The sequence below is a fragment of the Cavia porcellus genome, unplaced genomic scaffold, assembly GCF_034190915.1.
Source record: "Cavia porcellus strain 051 isolate PalLab524CR breed Dunkin Hartley unplaced genomic scaffold, mCavPor4.1 scaffold_8, whole genome shotgun sequence".
Taxonomy (NCBI): domain Eukaryota; kingdom Metazoa; phylum Chordata; class Mammalia; order Rodentia; family Caviidae; genus Cavia; species Cavia porcellus.
The window spans coordinates 11,464,907-11,487,299 of NW_026947491.1; the positions used below are offsets into that span (position 1 = coordinate 11,464,907).

Genomic DNA, 22,393 nt, shown 5'->3' on the forward strand with positions numbered 1-22,393 from the left:
GTTTCAACCTTCTGACATTGTTTTCACACTAACTTGTATCTCACTGAAATATTCATGAATGTACATGGATTTGTATATATAAGTAAAATTTACAGCAGTGAATGTTCTCACTAATGTGTCTGTGACTACATTTTATAGATAAGGTGTTGGCACTGAGAGTAAAGAAAAATAATGAATCTCCTTGTGAATCTGAGATATTGCTTCTCATTTGTAATTATTTTCATATAGTAAGCATTGGTTGAGGTTTAAATATAAAGCGGGAAAATTGACTGTACTTTTTCACCTCTTTGTATGCCTGCAAGAAATTATTTTCTTACAGTTTTTAACCACAGGTCCTAATTGCCTGTGCAGCTTAGCTGTTTCATATGAATATTTCACAAAGAGTGAAAAGCACAGGGTTCATAGCTCTATACAAAGGCCCCATGTGAATCCTTTGTACTGCAGGTAAAGGAATAAATGGATGGAGTGCTAAGCACACCTTTGCTACCTGTGTAAGATTCATTTAAAGAAGCCAGTGCAGTTAAAACCTAGGAGCTAGGTTTCATAAGCAATCATCTTGGATTCTGAAATTAAGTTGAACAAAAACTGAGGAATTTTTCCCAGTCAGCCTATAGCCAATGGGTGAAAATTCTGCTGAGATTCAGAGAAAATGTTTGGATCATAATTGTTACAGCTTTTTACTTGACAAAAAAAAATGAGTGAGAATTGCAATTGTTAATATATTTGGATTGTCAGGTATTGATCTGCATGTAATAATGCAAGAGAAGAAAGGATTTGAGTTGTGAATACCTGGCATTATAATTGCAGTGTGGTTTAGTGTTACTTGAAAAATCAGAAATCAATTTTGAATGTGAAATGCATTGAGTGTCTTTATGGCAGCCATGCTTATAGTGACAAAAATGTAAATAGTGAAAAATTGTGTTAGAGTGAACATTTTGATTTTTTGTTTGTTTTGTTTTGTTTGGTATGTGGGCTCAAACTCATGACCTTGTGCTTGCCAGGCAGGAACTTCAGGCATGGAGCTAAATCCCTGGCCCTAGAGTGGGCATTTTGGGAAAATCTTAATGTCTTTGGTCCAAGCAGCTCCTGCATTGTGATACCAGAGTAGTGGTTGAAGTCACAAGACTTGTTAGTATCCTGGTTCTGTCACTTAGTAACTGCTAACTCATGGGAGAAATGATTTAATGTATTTGGCTTTTGGTTACCTTACTATGCCATGAAAATGGCATGTGGTCTACTTCTTAGGTATATGTCTAGATAAAAACGGTAAAAATACTTTGAAAGGTGTAAAATATTCTAGTTTGTTCTCAGTAACTAAATAAAATTGGAGGTTTTTTTCCCTGAACCTGAGAACAACAAAATAATGGTGTCACAAAAATAAGACAGTTGAGAGGGGCATGCAGCTTGCTGGTTTGTAAATGGTAAAACTGTTAGTAAACTGTTGATGGAGACAGCATACAGGAAGAGAGTAGGTTGGTGCTTGAGGCTTCCCTGATGCGATTCTAAATGTGAACTTGAATAAATCTCTGCCTTTGAGTACCCACTGTATGCTAGGTAGTGGGACACTGAATTCATCAGATGAAGACGTATGTGATTGGGATAGAGCAGACAAAGCACTTTTTATTTCAGTACTTTGAAGCCATCTTGTGGCCTTTGCTAGGATTATTTCCAAAAGATGAAAAATATTTCCAAAAGATGAGAAGTATAAAATAAAAAGTGGCCTTTATTCTGTGAACACAGAGAGAGATGACTGGCACCCCCCAGTGCTGGCGACCAGCGATCTCTTTGGCGGACACATGGTGTGGGGGTATATAAATAGACTCGGTTTGGGGTGGAACATATGGTGGCATGAGCGATGCACAGGTAGCCCATTGGTCCTAGGTTTGGTGCCATATGTAAATTTCCAGGGGTGGGAAGATGGTGTCACAGGTAAATTCCTAGGGGCAGGGGAGATAGGGGCTTCCTGCTTTCGGTGGAGGCTTTCGTGGCTACAGTGGGCCAAAACCCTTTTAATGAAGGCATTTTAGGTCTTTAAAACCAGACAATAAGTAAGTCAATAATTGCTGTCATAGTGTCTCTCATTCTCTTCAAAATAGCTGCCCATAACTTCATGTATATTGGAATTAAATAAATCAAAACAGACTAAAATCACTCTAAACAAAGAATAATTGTATTGCTGGATTTCACCTCATGACAGTACAGAATCAGCACTGGGTATCATAATGTCTCTTTTTCTTCAAAGTAGTTGTTCATATTTTCATCATGCTTTATATAATCAGTTCTCATAAACTGTTTAGAAGTTCTACACATTCGTAAGTCTCTACAAGTATATCTATCCTTTCTATATTAGAAGGACAATCAAAACAAAGCAAGACAAAACAAATTCCTAGATAAATGTGAAATGAAAAATTCATAAAAAGCACAATACAAGGTGATCTACAATGCTACTATGATGTCTGTTATCTTCAGTAGAATTGTGTATATCATCAGGCATAGTATAATTGAACATAGAAGTATATAACATTATTAATAAAAATAAAACATTGGAGATATTATAAAACTTCAAAAGCAGGTAATAGTCAAATCAGAGTGGATATCCTAGTGAATCTTGTCATCTTCAGAGTAGTTGCCTATACTCTCAGACTTGATACTACCAATCATAACAGATTTAAATAAAATCATTCAATACAAAACAGCAATGTAACAAACCAGATTCAAATAAGATCAGTCATAATGATACTGTATAAGTTATACTGGGCTTCAGATTAAGTTAAAAGGAAATTAAGGATGGTTACCACAATATATCCTGCTATTTTGGGACAGCTATCTGTGGCCTCAAATCTAGTACAAGGCGACAAACTGGAACAGAATATAATCAAACTAAACAGCGCAGTGAGAATAATGTGGATTTTAAATCTTGATACACTACTTTCCTTTTTTAGAAAATTCCTTCCCTTTCACTTTCAGAGGGTGTATTGTACATTTTGGGTCCCACTAATTCTTTTAGTTTTTAGATTGGGGATGCAACCTGCTATTTACATAAGTGGTTCTGAACATTTTCACCTCTGGGCTTGATGTTAAGTTGTATCCCTGCATCTATACAAGCCTCAAGGTTTTCTTTCATTGTAGCTGAGTAGTTCTTTATGACAAAAAAGTTTCATGTCTTTCCAACCTATCTGCAGGTGCTGGATGAGTTGCCCCTATTTCTCTCTGGTTCTCTGTCATATAGAATATTGTTTTCTCATATTTGACTTTCGGTCCATAAACCCTCTTTCAGGTTAATTATATGTCCTCTACAGAGCATCTCGTTGGACCCTATCTCCCGATCTACTCTGCCTGTGTAACGTTTTGTTAGTGTAACGAGGCCATCTTTATTAGAGATTAGCCAGACTTCTCTGCCTCATTTCTGCTATGCTATTTTCCCGCTATTGGTTGTCTACTTTTCTCCTTCATTCCAAAGTCTGCCCCATTCATTGAGGCCTCTCTGCCACTGTTCCTGAAATCCTAGTGTTTTTCTTCTCTCTCTCTCTCTGTCTCTGTGTGTGTGTGTGTGTGTGTCTGTCTGTGTGTGTGTGTGTCTCATCCTTTATTATTTTGTGTAGGGTTGGATTGGTGGTCATGAACACCCCCATTTCCTCTTTGTCATGGAAGCATCTTGATTTTCCATTAATTTTGAGACACAGTTTTTCAGGGTACATCAATCTGGGATGGAGGTTATTTTCTTTCAGTTTTTGAAACACTTCATTTCAAGCTCTTCTTGATTTGAGTTTGTGTCGAGGAAGTCTGTGGTGATTTTGATGGGTTTTCCTTTATAGGTAATCTATTTCTTTTCTCTGATCACTTTTAATATTCTGTCCTTGTGATGAATTTCAGGGATTTTGATTACTCTATGTCTTATTGTAGCTGTTTTTGTTTTAGGTGGCTGGAGTTCTGTATGACTCAAACATCTGAATATCATTTTCTTTTCTATGCTTGGAAGTTTTCCTTAATTATTTCTGTGAACAGCCTTTGTACTTCCTTTGTGTTTACCCCGGCTTCTTCACTCACATTTTGTATTATTAAATTATAGATGCTCTTGTCATCTTCTAACCTTTGTATTGTTTCTGCCTGTTTCCTTATTTTTTAAAGAGATCTTTCCTTTTGCAATCACACATTGCAAACTTTTCTCCAAGTTTTGTTAATCTATCTCTAGCTTCTTTTAGGCCATTTTGCCAGCTTTTAATGGAGCTTTTAATTTCCTGGTAAGGTCTTTGAATCTTTTTTGTGTATTCTAAGGTTTTTAAAAATATTTTTAAAATATTAATCATCAAACATTTTTCCCTTTTTTCTGTTCCTCCGTTTTCCCGTCTGTGTCTTTGTGAGAAGGGCTTAGCACTTCTTTTATTAATCTTCTTATATCTTGCTTTACTTGTATTTATATTTCAGTTTTGAGATCATCTATAATGTCACAATGATATTCCTTTATGTCAGCTGATGCCATGTGCAATATTGCATGTTTGCTGCCTCAATCTCTTCTGTATTTACCTCTCCTGGACCAATATTCATTGGCATGGGGAATGGAGGCTTTTTCTTATTTCTTTCTCTTCTCATGTTTCTGGTTTCTTCCATAGAGATGTAAGGTAGAGGTCCCAGCCCCTTTTCTTATTGGCACTTCTCCTGAAGTGCACTGGCTAGGGATTTCTGCCCTCTCCAGCTAGTTGTTCATCATTGAGGTACAAGCAGGAGCAGTGTAGGCTGGCCCCTTGGCTCCGAACCAGCCAACCAGTGGGGGCATTCACCATATTAGTATGTACCACATAGATGGAACTAGCTTGGGACAACTTTGGGGACAATTTCAGCCCTGGCTTTTGAGTCTAAGCCAGGGGCATGACCTGGCCCAAGCAGCTGCGACCAATCTTCTCTGGGCAGGGAGCAACTAACTGAAGTCAGTGCCATTCCTTGTTCAGGGTCCTGGCCAATGCCAGTATGTCATCCCATCCATCACCCCTTTCCTGTGGGAGGGTCAAATTCTGAGCACTCACCCCAAGTGGGTTAGTGAAGGTCTTCACACCAGCTCTGTTTTTCCTTGGGCTCAGCAACCCCCGACTTCAGTGCACCTGCAGCTCCCACAGTAAGAGCAACACTACACAAATCTGCGCACCCCAGTGAGCCTGCTGTTACCCCAAGTTTGACCAGCACCAATGGGAGTGACATACTGCAAGTCTGACTGGCTCTTTTCCCTTTACTTTCTTCCTGGGTCGAGAGGCTCCATCACACTCTGTCTGGTTTTATCCGGGATGGCTTATGCCAGCATCTGAGCTGTTTTTCTCAGGGAAGCTACCTATTTCACTGCTTACTAATTCACCATCTTTCTATATGGGTAATAAATGATTTATTTCTTAAGATAAAACCAAACCTTGGTCCTATAAACTTTGTTCTTCCTGTAAGTCAATAACTATCCATATTAAAGTCTTAGTATTAATGGTTTTCTCTTCTTAAAAGTTATCTCTATGAATTTAAGGAATATTCTAAAAGTACAGTATATTTCAGTTGTTAATGTATAAGTTTCATAAGCCAAAAGGAGTCTCATAGAAGGTAGCAAAAATTTATCAGGCAAAATGACTCTGTTTGATCATATTTAAATAACAACATCTCAGTTAACAAAACCCCAAATTCAGTAGAGAAAAATGCCATATATCTTTTGAGTCTACATCTAAATTATGATACCTATGAAGGCATGAATCAATTATTAAATTCTTAAACAACTACTTAGTACTTGCTGTAATATTTCACCACCAGGTGGCACAGCCATACAACTTTGCAGAACTGTTGTTTTTGGCACTGAGAAGTCAGTTCCATTAGAGGGCATGTCAGGAAAAATTAACTGATTTTCAGCATGTTTGAACCTGAGTCAATTAACCAAAGTCTAGAGAGAATATACTCTCTGAATGCTACACTTCAATGTAACTGCACATTTTTGTCTCCAGGCTACGTGTGGAACACAATTATCTTTAAAGAGAACAGAACATTAAAATAGTTGTAAAATGTCATTATCCACAGTCCAGTCATTCAAATCCTCAGAAGTGTAAGACAGCTTTAAATACCAAAGTAGAGAAAACAAGAGATGAAACGAATGGAAAAAAGATATAAGATGACAATGATAGAAATAACAGAATTAGCAGTTACCAAAGAAGGAGGAGATCAAAACCCAATTCACAGTAACTCTCAAGAACAACTGGCTTTTCTCTTATTATTTGATGTTCAGCAAAATATTCTAATCATTAAAAGACTTTAATCTCAAGTCACTGTTAAGTAAACCATTGACTTGCCAAATTTTTCAATAAAACGATTCTAAGATTCCAAAATGTTATTACTAAATTTCCAGATGAAATGCTTTTTCTTGGCTTGACTCTATTTTAAAACACTATTGGAAACTAAGTGCAAAACCCTAGGAGACCGCCCTAATGTCCCCACCACCTTGCAGGCAGCCCACCTACCCTTCTACTCAGCCTACCTACCCTGAGTGGAGAGTAGCAGCTCTCTGCTCATCTGCCTCTTTTCTGACCCATGTTCTCAGTAAAAGCAGCCACAGCCTCTGACCTTCAGAAAAGGAAAGGATCCCTTTAATCACACTGGTCAATGGCTAGAGCTTCCTCGCCAGCTCTCCATCTTTCAATCTACTCTCCAAACAAACCTACCTCTACCATAGGTAGAAGTCAGCCAACTTGCACCAGGAGCCAGCCCTGTTCTAAGCATTGTGGGGTCTGAAGCACACAAAATGGGAGAGGAGCTTTTGAAGAAAAATAATCCCTTGATGAGGAAAACACAAGCCTCTTTCTTTGTTAAATAAAATAAAGCAAGTAGTACACCAATCTCAATCAATAAAGGAAAAGAACAACTAGGTACAAAGTCAGTGTTCTTAGTAATTTCATAACAAGCAGGCTAATAAGAAAGAGAAAGTCAAACTTTCTAGAGGTAACCAGAAAGCAAGACATAGAGAAGAAAAACTGGTGTGACCCAAAAGGAGGTGCACACTTCTCTGCTACTGCTATCACCCACTGAGAAGCTCAGCCCCACCCCAGCTGGTTTTCCCACTGGTTCTTTTGACTGCAGGAAGCTGTCCATTTTCTTCCCTGGAACAAATATTTTTAATATTGTTTATTAAAATTAACACTTGTACCCCAGGGGAGTGTCAATTTTCAAACAACTTGCCTTTGGAAATGTTTTCTTTCATTTACAGAACATAATTCCATCATTCTTGTGTTCAAGGCCCCTAACATGATTAGAAGTTGTTAAATCTCTGACTCCTTTCTCTAAAACGACTGTTTGAATATATGCAAAGTTCTCAGCAGCTTATCTGACTGAACATGAACACAAGTTCTCATTTCCTAATAACTTCCTGAATAGTTTATTATCCTCTCCTCCTAGGAAATTTATTCACTCCATGGGGCTCCAATACTAATGTTTCACTTCTGACTATTCAACTACAGCGGAAGTTCACATGAAGGATTGATTACCTCCAATAATAGATGGCTTGACTATGTGTGAGTCTTAAGGTATCAGGGCAAAATACTACAGCTTCAGTAACAGACATACAAGAAAACAAAGCAAAGGAAAATATGTACAAAATCATTGGTATTCTTTCAGGGAAAAAGACTTACAGAAATTATCTTACATACTCTAACTCCATTATTTCTTAAAATACATAATTAGTTTTTGGGGTGGTTTTGTCTTGTTTTGTCGTTGGTATTAGGAATCCAAGTTGGGGCCTCAAGCTTGCCAGACAGGTGTGTTGCTGAGCTATATCCCTGGTCCATAATTAGTATTCCTAGGGCAGCAATGTTGGGCCTACTTTATAGCATAACAGACTAGAACATGCGCCAAATTTTCATGACAAATAACCAACAACAGTATGAGTATGTAACATTGGGTTCTTGGGTTCTCTTTGCCACAATACCTCTGAACAATTACAAAAGACCTCTCTTGTTTTTATAAAAAAAGGAGAAGAATCTTTGATTAAAGAAAGTGGACAGGAGCTGGCACTCTTGAGAGAAGAAAGAAATTCCCAGTAGGAAAACCATACAGTTTGGTACTTTGTAACACTAGCCTGGATTCATATTTGTGCTTCTAAACTACTAGACATAAAACCACTGATTCAATAACTTACTCTATGTAACATACTTTGTCTTTGACACACATCTCTTTACACATAAGAGCACAGCACACAGTGAGGTGAACCAGCTAAAAGCTCGGAAACAGCACTGAGTGGGAAAGAGGAAATGATGTGAAAAAAGAGCCAAGGAAAATATAGCCAACCCTATGTCAATGCAGCTGAAACACAGAGCACCTACTGTGTCACATAACTAACAACCTGCCTCACAGTATCACCCTGAGAGTCTTTTAAAACTCTTTACTGTTTCCCAAATTGTTAATTCACCAGGAAGGGAGAAAACACTGCCATTATCTAAGATAAAAAGAGCCCTTAGAGGACGGGAAGGCAGGGAGTCAAACCAGCCCAATCTAACACACTGTGGTTCAATTATCATGCAGACATCAGCACAAAACCTACAACAAATTTCAACATATGAGAACTAGAGAATGCTTAAACATACACTGTGCTTAATACTAAAACAGAGCTAAGTATTGCAGGAGTCAATTTAAAGATCAGTCTCTCTCCCTGTTATTTTGTTCTCTCTCTCTCTCTCCTTTCTCTATCTCTGTCTCGGTATCTCTCTCTCTCTTTTTTGAGATAGGGTCTCACTATTAAGTTCAGGCTGAACTTGAGCTCCCTTTGTAGCTCAGGCTGGTCTCAAACTCACACTGATCCTCCTTCCTCAGCCTCCCAAGTGCTGGGACTACAGGTGTGTGCTGCCACACTCAGCTAAATTTGAGCTACATGGAAGCTTAAACCAATGGCTTTAGCAATTCTACAACCTAGGCTGGATGGCATAAAAGGGAAGGAAGAAGGTCAGAGGAAGGTCTCTCCTTTGGAGGAGCTCCAGTGTTCTGTGGCTTATACTTCATCTCCTGGCCTCCAGCACAGGCTTAGGCTTCTTCCCTGGATCCTGCAGACTTCTGGCATAGACTCTCTAGCCTTCTATCACAGAGCCATCAATCTGCTTGTGCAGACTGGCATGGGATGGTGCAACAACCTCCAGACCCTGGATTGAATCCTTCAGCCTGCAGCGTGCCAATGCCCTCTGTATGCTTCCTCTCCTGAAACCGTAACTTAACATCATAAGCCAATCTGTAATTTCTATATCATATGTGAATCCTGTGTTATACATGTGCCTTTAGTTAAACTCTGACTGATACATTGTACTATTTGGTGCAATGGAAAATCTTGATAGATACAGGAGCTGATGTCACTAGAGTCCACAGTCAATGTGGCATCTTCCTGGCTGACTAGACCACCTCCACTGCTCTGATAGGATTAGGCTGCCCTTAGGCTGTCTCACAGAGTGCTCTACCTCTTCCACCTATTGGCCCTGGTGGACAGACAGGATTGAAACACCATTTATTTCTCCCATCCCCATCAATCTATGGGGCAGAGACCTTCTGGAAGAGTGGGGTGGTGGGCTAGTTACTCCTGACCCTTAGGAATCCATATCACCTGCTAACAAGATGATAGCTGAGATGGAATATCAAGAAAACAATTGTTTGTAGCACAAGCTTTGAAAAGATGTAGAACTCAATTCTCTCAAGCTTCTAGTATCCACTACGGGTGACCTCTTACTTGCTATGTCCTCTAAATAGAACTTTCTGATGCTGTTTGAAGAAGTCAAAAGAGGCTGTCTTACTTTCCACCTTCAACTAGCACCTGACAGATAAATAATGATGTCCTTATAGTTATTTGGGTCTAGTTTATCTGAAAGGGCAATGAATCCACAAACAATTTGGATAAGTGTAGACAAGCTTCAAACTAAATGATTTCTAAAACTTGTCACAAGATATTAATTGGCTTAGGCCCTAATTAGGACTAGAAAACTATCAGTTACAAAATTTCAATAATATTCTTCAGGCATTAAACGTTTAAATTCTTCTTGGAAACTCACAGCAGTAGCCAGACAGGAACTGAAAATTAGTTGAAACATGTCTGCATTCTAGGCAGTGTTTCAGAGTTGATGTCACTCAACCTCTTTATCTATTCACAATATGGACTCCTCATTCTCCTGCAGTCCTGTTATGGCAGTGGATTAATAAGATTATTCCCAAAATGAAATGGCTGTTTTTGCCACATCAACTGGCTAAACTTCTCCAGGTATGTGTAGAACATATAGCAAAACTAGTGATTACAGGAAGGACCAGAACTTTCCAGCTCTCTGGTCCTGATCTAGCTGTTATTATAGCACCACTAGACACTCAGCAGAGACAGACCTTGCTCCCATCTGCCCTATTCTAGCAAGTAGCATCCTTCTAGTTCCTAGGGACAATGGGTATTCACTACCCAAGTGACCCTCTTTTGAAATTCTTCCTCTGCACTTCAGTTATGCTCCCAAAGGTCACTCATTTCCAGCCATCGGCAGGGGCTTCTAATTATTTTACTGATCCTTTTTCTAGAGGGAAATCAGCTGTCTACAGCTGCTCCTCCCAGCGCTGCTTCTCTGTGAAGGTAGATTCATCACAGTGCTCAGAGATCAAGGCTATTCTCTGTTTTAGAACAATTTGCAGACAAACCCCTTAATATATTAAGTGACTCCTGTTATGCAGTATATCTAATCCAAAGGATTGAAACCATTTTTGTTCATTCCACTACTGAGCCTACTTTATGCCAATCACTCTTCAAATTACAGAAAGCTCCACTTGACAGAACTGTTCCATTCTTTACCAATCATATCACAGCCATACATTACCAATTATATCACAGCCCATTCTGATCACAGAGGTCCACTATCATTGGAAAATTATAAAATACATGCTCTTGTCAGCTTGATTTCTATTTTTGACAAAGAAAGACAATCTCATGATTTTTGTACCAAAATTCTAGGTCTCTGGCAAGGGAATTTGAAATTCTCAGAGCTCATGTGATGCTGGGCCTGCACTCAGAGGACTGTAGCTATGCTGATTGAAATCCAGTCTTTGGATGTGATCCATCTTATTATGCATCACTGCAGGAGAACAGTTTTCATTGGACACTGGCTACAGGAGGAAACCACTGTGTCTCCAAATCCTGTGAACAGTGTTGACAGTTTTGTGACTGACATTGATTGCCATACAAAGCCCTTGTTGATCTCTAAGCACAGGTGTTTTGGAGTTGGTAAGAGTTCCATGAATTGGGTGCTGCCAGGTCAATTTTGAGACAAACTGACCCCATGATTATGTTAAAATGAACACAGCTGGAGCAGTATATTCACCAGAGGACCTCCTGGAAAGGTCCTAGTTTGAGCCTCATGAGCCAAAGCCACACTCAAGTAGCAAAGAGAAAAGAAGAGCAGCTTTTGTACAGGCTTTAGCTGTGGAAGTCAGCTTAGTGCCTCCAGGCATCTCTGGGACAGGCACTGAAGTGGCAGCAGCACCAGAACTTACTTCCTCCTGCAACGACCATTGATTTATTTCCAGGCAAAGCCGCAGTCAAAGTTGTGGGAGAAGAAATTTTTCCTACACAGCTCAGCAGCATCTTAAGTTTGGTCACAAATCACATGTGGAGTGTTCTTAGTTTTCTGTAGATGATCAGAATCTGGTCACTAGCTCTGTTGATGGATTCACTCTAGTGTGAAACTGTACTATTGGAAAACTCAGATAGGATCTAAAGTAACAGACCCAGGATAGCTTCATGATGGATGATGCTGTTCTCTGCATATGTTTCAGCAACAATTCAGAAATGTTAGCAACTGGTGCCCAAGATGGGAAAATCAAGGTCTGGAAAATTCACAGTGCACAGTGTTTAAGGAGATTTGAAAGGGCACATAGTCAACATGTCACCTGTCTGAGCTTTGGTAAGGACAGCTGATCCGGCCCACCGATCAATCCATGGGGTGTACCTGGAGGGGGAATGGGGATGAAATAGAAACAGGGGAGACAAAGAGAGATGGAAGCAAGTTGAGGAGTCCAATCAAGCCTCATTTATTCAGGAAGTGATCACATCTTTTATAGGCCAAGGGCGGGCTGGTGGGACAGGAAGAGTCTACAGGGTGGTTTCTGATAGGTCATCGTCACCTCCAGGTATGTGAGGTAAGCAGGAGAGGATTATGGTTAATGTATTAAGTAGGTACATCACATGCCCATAGGAGAGAGGTGGGGAGGCAGCAATGGGGCGGTCGCACTGCTCCCTACATCTCCTCCCTTTTTATATTAATTAATCAGGAGTATGGCAGGCCCTGTGAGGACAACACCTGTCTTAGGTCAAGGAACCTCATTACCTGAACTCAACCAGGCCTTACCCATCATGGGCGTGCAGGACAGCAATTGGTCCTGTGCCTGTCTTAGGCAGCCGATGGAGTAACATGTTTGTCCTAGTTGCCCGTCTCTGGCAGCCTGTCCATTGCCCCAGGGCAGTTAGGCCGCATCGTCATATGGGCCACTCATGGGAATTCCTTCCTGGTAGGTTTGTTGATCTGCCATCTCCAGCTGGTGATAGTGTACCTGAATGGGCTTTGCCATAAACACGTCTATCTGGTTATTAATGAGCGTCATAATCCTCTGAAAAATACAAGGACCTACAGAAAGGAGAAGCAACAAGGTAGCTAGGGGACCCAAAAGGGGTGCTAGATAAGGGAAAAGTTCCCCCTACATTGAGGAGAAGGGGTTAGTGGCCATTTGTTGTCATTGCTGTTGAAGTCGTTCTTTTATTTCTCAGAGCTTGCCTTACATAACACCGGAAGCAACATTTTTCCGCAGTCTATTTGGCTGGTTTGTGTTCCTCCAGACCAAAAAGAGCCTCTTCCACAGTCACAGGGGGTTCTGTGCATGGCTGTCAGCAGTTGTAGTCTGTTTGCTGGGGATCTAAATCCACCATGGGTGTGGTACGGTCTGAGGAGAAGGCTGAGTAGGCAGCATAAGGCTCTGAGGAGTTGTATCATCTGTAAAAGAGCACAGGGGGTTGTGCCTCAGGAAATGACATTATTCCTGGGTGTCACATGGGTTCTTTGAAGAACAGTCTACTTGTTTTACAAGGTGCTCAGGTAGCCATCTAGCCTCTCTGTCTTGTTGAGAGTAAACACATACTGAACCTCATCCCCATATGAGAACGGGGTCAGGGCCATGCCATGAATTAGTCAGGGTGTCTCTCCATAGTACAGAAGCAAACCACTTCCGTGTTTCAGAACGCCAAAAATGCGTGGCTGCTGACTGTCCAGCAGCATCCAAATTTTAAAAATTAAGGATGAATAAGACATGAGATAGAATATTTTTATGTGTCCTCCTTGTGGTATTTTATCAACAGTGAGTTTTAGGGAGAGATGTGCCCTTTTAACTATGCCTTGACCTTGAGGGTTATAAGGTATGCCTTTTATATGATCAGTATTAAGATATTGATAGAAACAAGCAAAGGCACAACTAGCATAGCCTGGACCATTATCGGTCTTGAGCTGTTGAGGACATCCCAGAACTGAGAAGGCTGACAGCATATGGGCTATAATGTGTCTGGCAGCTTCTCCAGTCTGGAGAGTGGCGAAAATGAAGCCACTGTGTGTATCAACAATTACATGTATATATTTTAGGTTGCCAAGCTCATTGAAATGAGTAACGTCCATTTGCCATAATGCATTGGTGATAAGTCCTCTAGGATTAACCCCAAAGTGTGGAATTGGGAGATGCACGGCACAAGAAAGGCCATTTTTTACTATCTGTCGGCTTGTTTTCTAGTGATCTTAATACAGAATTACAGAAAAATAAATGGCAAAAAATCACCACTCGACAAGTTACATGCTGTCATCTCAGAAATAGTCACCCAGGCCACAAAATCAAAGCACATAAAGTGACATCCAAACAGTGACACTGCCAACAGCTCCGCCCAACGATCCAACAAAAACCCAGTAACATGTTTATAAGTCCCACACACTTGCCTTCCATCTCAAAGAGGGAAAGACCAAACATATCAAAACAGAACAAACAGTTTAAAAAAAAAGATTTAAAGAAATACAGATTTTAAAGCAAGTCCACTGGAAATTTTTACTGTTTACTTAATTAATGTCTCTACTTTCCTCCAAAAAGTTGTGTTTGTTGTTGCACATTAAATACACACTGCATATTATAGAACTAATCAAATCATTACAGGATGATGAAGGCTTCCCAGGCCCCCAAGATCCGACACCAGGGAAGACAACAATAACCACCACAGTGCTTCCCATTCTCCTCCCAGCAGCCATCCCCATCCTCACACATGCTGGAATTAAACTCAAGAGACCAGACCAACACCACTCCAATCAGTTAAATGAGTCAAAGGAATTGACATTGGAATCCCTATCTCTGGAATCTTTTTGTAATATGACCAGTCTCTCTACAGGTAAAACATTTTTGTTTATGCTTTTGAGATAAAAACTGTTTAACTGTAAACCCTTTCAAGGGAGCAGCCATAGCAAGGCCTTGCTGACAAGCAGTTTCAGTGTCAGTGGTACCAGGGATTGAACTCACAGCCTTTTATTTGTCGGGCGGGCAACTGTGTCACTGAGTTAAATCTCCAGCCCTGGGGACTGAACTCACAACTTTGTGCTTCACTTATGTCACTGAGATAAATCTCCAGCCCCTGATTAATGCTCCTGAGGAACTCACATTCCCTTAAATTGCTTTTGGGCCTCTCTGTTGGCATAGGCATCCTCCACTATTAACATATTAAGGTCCCACCCATTCCTGGCTTATGTATTGCGCGTGGTGGTCTCTCTTCAATTTTTTGTATATTCTGATTTTTACAAAAGATTATCCCCACCCAATAAAGTCACTCAGGCCAATCTTTGCCAATCTGTAGGTGTGAGCCAGCCATCAGGCAGAGAATTTAAAACAGCAAGAGTGAAAGCAGCTGTAAGGCTATATTGGGCAACCGCTCTCTTTAATTTTTTAAAGATGCCACTGTGAATGGCGTATGGGTCCTAATGCCTTGTCTCCAGAGCTAGCAGAGCGGTGCTCATGCTGTCTTGCAGCTGTGCGGTGTCATCTTGGGGAGGTACGTTTGTTTCCGTCACTGGAAACGCAATTTTGGGGAGGGGCCCACCCTGTTGTGGCGGAAGTGAGGCAAGCACCATTTTAAGACTGTCACGAGGCCTGCCGGAGGCAGGCGACATCTTAGGAGCACTATAAGGCTGTGTAGCTCGGAGGGCCTTGTGCAACCGTCTCCTCAGTCTGAGGATCTGTATGTCACTGGGCAAACAGCTCAGAGATTAAACTCAAATATGCAAAGGTGGTCACCGGAAGCTTTTCCAGACCGAAAACCCTATAATAATCTTTTAAAGCATCTCCTACTCTTTTCCACCTCTTGGTATCTATAGAACCCTCTAGGGGGAACCAAGGGCAAACCTTATGAATAAACTGAAAATATTGCAACAATGCTTTATTCTAACCCTTAACCCTCTTGTCTTTAATGCCTTTCTGAGGCTTCCCATGAACAATTCATGTTCACTCAATGCATGACCCACGTCTGGGAAAGGGGATGGGGTTGCTGTTCACTCACCATGACTCGGGTGGCACGCTGGGTGGTCGTCCATGCAGGCCTCGATCCTTGATTCAATTTGCTTTCACTCTTATCTTCAGTCCTTGATTCAGTTTGCTTTCACTCTTAGCTTCGGTCCTTGATTCAATTTGATTTTACTTCTTGCCAGCGTTCTCGAATGGCTCCCTCTTTAACTCCCCCATGCCAGGAGCCCCCACGCTGGGCGCCACTAGACCCGGCCTGTAGATCAATCCGTGGAGTGTACCTGGAGGGGGAACCTGGATGAAATAGAAACAGGGGGGAGACAAAGAGAGATGGAAGCAAGTTGAGGAGTCCAATCAAGCCTCGTTTATTCAGGAAGTGATCACATCTTTTATAGGCCAAGGGCGGGCTGGTGGGACAGGAAGAGGCTACAGGGTGGTTTCTGATAGGTCATCATCACGTGCGGGTATGTGATGTAGGCAGGAGAGGATTATGGTTAATGTAGGCAGGTGCATCATATGCCCATAGGAGAAAGGTGGGGAGCCAGCAAAGGGGCAGTCGTGCCACTCCCTACAGACAGCAATCAGATCCTGGAGTATCCTTTGACCAGACAGTTAGAATTCATGGTTTAAAATCTGGGAGAACCCTGAAGGAATTCCATGATCATTCTTCCTTTGTTAATGAAGCAACATTTATGCAAGAGGGACATTATATTATTAGTGCATCCTCTGATGGCACCATAAGATCTGGAATATGAAGACCACAGAATGTTCCAGTACATTAAAAATCCCTGGCAGCACTGGCAGGGTCGACACTGCTGTCCACAGTGTATTCTGCTCCCTAAAGACCCAGAGCACTGGATGGTTTGCAACAGACTGCACACAGTGGCCTTTGTGAATATGCAAGGAAGATTGTACAAAGCTTTAGCTCCTGGAAAAGAGAAGGAGGACACTTTGCTTGCTGTGATGTGTCTTCTTGGAGTGAGGGCATCTGCTGTGTGGGAGAAGACTGTGCTCTGTGGTTTCAGAATTGTCACTGGCAAGCTAGAGAGGACTCTGACAGTTCAGGAGAAGAACGTGATTAGCATTGCACACCATCCTCCTCAGAAATCGCATCACCAACTACAGTGAAGATGGACTCCTAGAACTTTGGAAGCCCTAATTCAACTTTTCTTGAAGAAAATGATAGCTGCAAGCACGTACTTACATGGAGATGTGTTCATATGTGTTGCTGTTCATCAGTTAAGCAAGCTTTTCTAAACAAATTGGTCAGCCACAGGAATGATTTTGTGAAGCTTCATGTTTCAGTTACCTTTCTTCCAATACATTTTAATGTAAAAATAAATAAAATTATCAGAGCTTAAGCTAGATGAATAGTGATGTCCTGGCCTTCCTGCCAGCTTATTCCTAAGCCTAGTGCTCACCAGAGCTGCAATCTGAGAGGTCATAGAACCAATCAGTTAGGGCAAATGAGTATTACCCACATAGCCTCTTGTAACAAATGTAAGTATATTCAGATCACTATAGATGCCTTCTCACATATGATCCACGTCACCTGTTATTCAGGTGAAGACATTCAATATATCTATGCTACATTTCAGACATTATGGTACATTTTGGACTTTAAATTACATTTTGTACTTTATTATGTTTCAGTTTCTTACATGAGGGAGACACTACAATGTTTCCTTACACATGTGAGTCTGACTTTTTTCACTTATGAGTATGGTCTCTAGTGCATTCATTTATCCATAAAAGCCTTGAGTTTATCCTTCCTAGCTGAGTAGTATTCCACTGTATAAAAATAGCACAGCTTTTATATCCATTCTTCAGTCAATGGACATTTGGGTTGTTTCCAAGATTTAGCTGTTACAAGCTGTGCTGCTATAAACATAGGTGCACATATATCACTATGGTATAATATGTTTAATTCCTCTGGGAAAATACCCAGAAAGGGAGTAGCTGGGTCAAATGGGACCTCTAATCCTAGTTTTCTAAGGAAGCTCCACACTGATTTCCACAATGGTTTCACCAGTCTACACTTCAGCTGACAGTGGAGAAGTGTTTCTTGTTTTCCACACAGCTCAGCCAGCATTTGTTATTGGTGAATTTCTTTCAGGAGTGAGATGCAATCTCAGCTTTAGTTTGCATTTCTCAAATGAATGATGTTGAACATTTCTTTCATATGTTTGTTTGCCATTTGTACTTCTTCATCTGATAAATGCCCATTCATCTCAGGTGACTGTTTTTAGATTGTCTTTGAATTTTGGGGTCTTGGTTTTTTAAAAAACCCTTTATATGATCTAGATAGAAGTACTTTGAGACAGATTTGGTTAAATTTTTCCTAATTTGTGGGTTTCTTCTCACTCTGGTGGAGATTTCTTTTGACATGTAAAATATTTTTAATAAGGTGAGATCCCAGATGTTAAATCTGGGAGGCATTTCTTCTGCAGATTGATTTTTTTTTTTTGTTCATGAACTCTCTGCCTACCTCCTAAGTCTTCGCAATTTGTACTACTTTGTCTTCCAGCAGATTTAATGTTTCTGTTTCAATATTTAGACCGTTGATTCATAGCAAAATGATTCATTCTCCCATGGAATTGTTTTCTCCAGCATCTACTCAGAATGATCTGAGAGTGTAATAAAATGCTGTATATCAGGTTCCATTCAATTTACAAAAATACCCAAAAATGTGTTTCTGGACTCTAGGACACTTTTCTTCTCTAAGTTCTTAGAGCCCAATAGAGATGTTGAACAGGATAAGTGCAGACACCTAAAATTAGGTCCCACTGACTTTTCCTCATGAACTATCTGAACTATCCCTTTTCTGTTATAAAAACCACTCTGCTTCAAGTAGTTTCTGTGCACTCTGGCAAATGTAAGACAACACATGTCTGACATAGTGTTGAACACAGTATAGTTCATCAACAGCCCTAAAGATCCTGTGCCTGCCCATCATTTTGTCCCCAAGACCCCTCCCTCCGGAGTCCCCAAACTTTTTACACTCTCCATAGCTTTATCTGTACCAAAACATTTTATACTCTATACCTTTTTGAAATAAACGTTCGGGACCACTTATAGGCATTTAAAACTCTTGTCTTTGATAGCTCATTTCTTTTGAATGTTGAAAAGTATTCTATTGTCTGTATGATTGCTAGTTTATCCATTTGCTTCTGAGTGACACATTGGTTGCTCCAAAGTTATTAAGAATGAATAGTGAAGCTACTGGAATTGTCCTGTGTGCATAATTTCATGCAGAATCAACTCATGTGAGTAAATACCATGATTGCTGGTTATTTTCCTTTCACAAGAGAATGCCAAGTGGTCTTCAAAAGTGTTTGCACAGGTTTATATTTTCATTGAGAAAAAATAAAGTATTTGCACTCGAACAAAACAAAAGAAAAAATGAAGAAATGAAAAAAACAAATGAGAATACCTGAGGCAAGTCACATGAATAAACTGCTCTATTGCCTAGACCATTGGGCTCTTTAGACAAGTCACAGGGGTAGGCAGAAAGGTTTTACCTGATATTAAATCTCAGTTCCTATAAAATGAGAAACCTCTATGTAACAGATTCTTTGAATTCTGTGTTGCTCTGATTACATGATGAAAAAATCCATCCACATTCTTTCATTATGTGCATAGATAAATAGATTTTCTCTAACAAATTTTCCCCTTGGTTTCCCCACAACTGGAAATATGAAGTAAACAGCATTTGGATGGACATGTGCTTTAGCAAATGGTTAAAATTTGGTTTTAGATTCAGACAGCCCTGACCACAGCTTCTGCCATAGCCATTTATTTGGCTCTCTGACCTTGACCTAGAGATCTAACTCATGCAGCCTGTACTTGCTGCTACACATAGAGAACAGAGACGCATTAACCTTACAGGGTTATGGCTAGAATTTAAGGGAATAAGATAAATGACACAGCCCAGAGCCTGAGGCTTGGTAAGAACTCAGGAAAGCTTTCAGCTATTTGTTGAGAATTTTATTTTTCCAGGCTGATTGTCCCTTATCCAAAATGATTTGAACCACAAATTTTTCAGATTTTGAGTTTTTATAGATTTGGGAATATTTGCACAGAGCTATCAGCTAAGAATCCCCACTGCAAAAGTCCCAGATCTGACATGCTTCAAAAACCAAAACTTTTGAGCATCATGTCAGCACCCAAAAAATTATGACTTTTTGGGTATTTCCAATTTCAGATCTTTAAATGAGTGATGCTCAGCCTGGATTCTTATCCTTCAAGCCCAAGTCTTGTAAGAAACTGCTTAGTGTCCCCTTTATGTTTGTTGATAAACTCCCAAATAGCAAACAGATGCAAGCAGGTGGCAGAGATCCACCTGCCTTAGATTCCCTAAGCTGCTTGCTCTGATGCCAACTGGCAGGCTGTGTCCTTGACTTCCTGTGCCCCAGAACCTGGCACAGTGCTGGGTGAAGAGAAAACCTTTGGAAAGTCTCAGCGACCTGACTATATGTGGGAGCCCTGCCAGTCACCATCAGTCACAATTGAATTCATTCAGGTAACACCACATGAGCAGACAGAACCTAGAAACATCTCCCCTTTCTTGGCTTCTCCCTGTTCAACCATGAGGACCCTCACTCTTCTGAGTCCCCATTGCATTTAGACATGCATACTCTCTGCCGAGGCTCCAGATGCATTACATACTAGGTGGCCACTGCTTTTTGATCCAGAAACATCTTCCAATCCCTCAGGAGCCATCTGCTGGGCCTAGAATCAGTGAATCTGCATGTCTGCATTCTGAAATACTAATTCCAACTAGGTAGAAGCCCTCTTCTCTACCCAGCTCCTTGCTCTGAAATTGCTGTCATTGCAGGGCAACTGAACACTTTCTAGAAATTTCTGATGCAGACTTCTAATTTGGGCAGGAACTGGAGCCCACAGAAAAATAGATGATGGGAGAAAATACATTTCCCTTCACAAAACAATCAGAGCAAGACAGTCACAATGACCAGACCATCCTTGCTGTCGATGATGACAACTGTTTCAAACTTCTTATACCCTGGCATTATGTTGAGGCCTTGAGCTTACAGTCAGGTTCATTAAAGAAACACGTGTTGGAAATCAGCATGGAGCGGCAGAGTGATTGCTAGGAATGCAGTCTGGGGTGGGGGCAGGGAAACCACTTCACTGCTGGGGGAAAAAGTCCAGGAGATGCATTTCCTAATGCTTTTGGTTCTTGTGCCATTCAGCTTCCCTCCTGTCATAAAACCAAGGATCCTCGTTTAAGCAACATCAGCAGTGAGGTGCATTTTCAACAGCTGAAAGTCCAGCAAAATTACAGCAGGAAGAATAGCTCCGGCCAATTAGAGCTTAGTGAGTTCTAAACACGAAGGCTAAGACTTCAATGCCTATTATCTCCTAAGTTCTCCTGGTGAGCCTGTGGGTTACATTTTAAGTGTTGTCCCCTTTTAGAATAGAGGAAACTGGGTGTTAGAAGTTGAGTCTTTGCACAGGTGCTTTATGCAGTAAATAACAGATATGTTAACTGTCTTGTTTTCTCTAGATGGAGTATTTCTGGCATAGAAGACATTCAGAAGTAGGTCCCAGACCAATCGTGTGTGGCTGATTTGGAATTTGGATTTACATTTGTCTAGTAGGCTTATTTTCTTTAAGGCACTGGACCGCTTCCTTCGTTGTCTGGTGATTTATTCAGTCAATGTCATTTATTAAGACAATACATTTGCTGAGCAGCTGCTAAGTGCCAGATACAGCTCTGGGCACTACAGACACATGAACGAAATGCACAAAAATCTACAAATCCATCTCTGGGGAGCTGTTTTTATAGCACCTCTCTTGTTACAATACAGCTGTGTATCCATTCTCTTAAGACTAGTTAAGTGTGGTCATTATTAAGAATGAGAGAAGTCAAGTGATCTCTCTATGGCTTTTGGTCCCATGTCTTTCTGAACAGGATCTGGATTAACTTCTAAAGGATGCACATGCTGGAGGCTCATCCACTCAGTCATGCCCCCTCTTCAGTATAGAAATAGGATGTCTGAAGAGGCATTGTGATCACAGCACACACAGTCAGCAGGGTTATAAATAGGGGGAGCTTGGACTGGAGCAAATTGCTGTGGGCTGCAACTAGGGTAAGCCCTGACCAAGAGTTTGAAGCTTAGCACAGATACCTACAGTGCATGCTCTGGGACAGAGCAGAAGGTGTACAGACTTGCGAAGTAGCTAAACTCAAGTTGAAAGCCAGACCACCCCCTTTCTCATTGGATGATCATGTTGCATGTGTCTTCACATTCAGGTTTTTTTAAAAATTTTATTTAAAAGGAAAAAGAGAAAAAACAAAACAAAACAAAGCGGTGTAAGGGTACAAGTAATACAGAACTACAAAAAAAAACAGTAAGAAATCACCTGTTAATAGATTACATATTATCATCTTAGAGTTGCTCAAATCACAGTATCAAAGCATACTAAGTGGACATTCAAACAGTGAGACTGCAAACAGTTGTGTTCAATGGTCCAACCAAAAACATCAATATGGTCAGCTATTTAACACCCCTAAACACACTTGCTGTTGTATCCTTTAGAGCTCTTTTTTTAATTTTCTGTAAAATTAGGAGTTGGATAAAAGCAATTGCCTCATCACCTGAAGCAAACCAAAGCACTTAATGACATAATGCAGCCAGCCCATCGAAAGCACAGAACTCTGCAGCCTCTCACGTTTAATTAGCAGCTGCTTTTGTATATGTATTATATTCCATGAACTGTTCTGATGAACATGTATTCACACATACTGATTCACTTGATCTAATATCCTCTTCTGAGATGGAGATACTGAGGCAAGGAAAGACCAATGAGCTGATCCAGAGTTCAA

General features: G+C 40.6%; 1 pseudogene; it reads left to right on the top strand.

Annotated features, from left to right (window-relative positions):
* Positions 1 to 11,037: 11,037 nt before the first annotated feature.
* Positions 11,038 to 16,702, top strand: LOC100727282 (WD40 repeat-containing protein SMU1-like; annotated as a pseudogene).
* Positions 16,703 to 22,393: the final 5,691 nt, after the last annotated feature.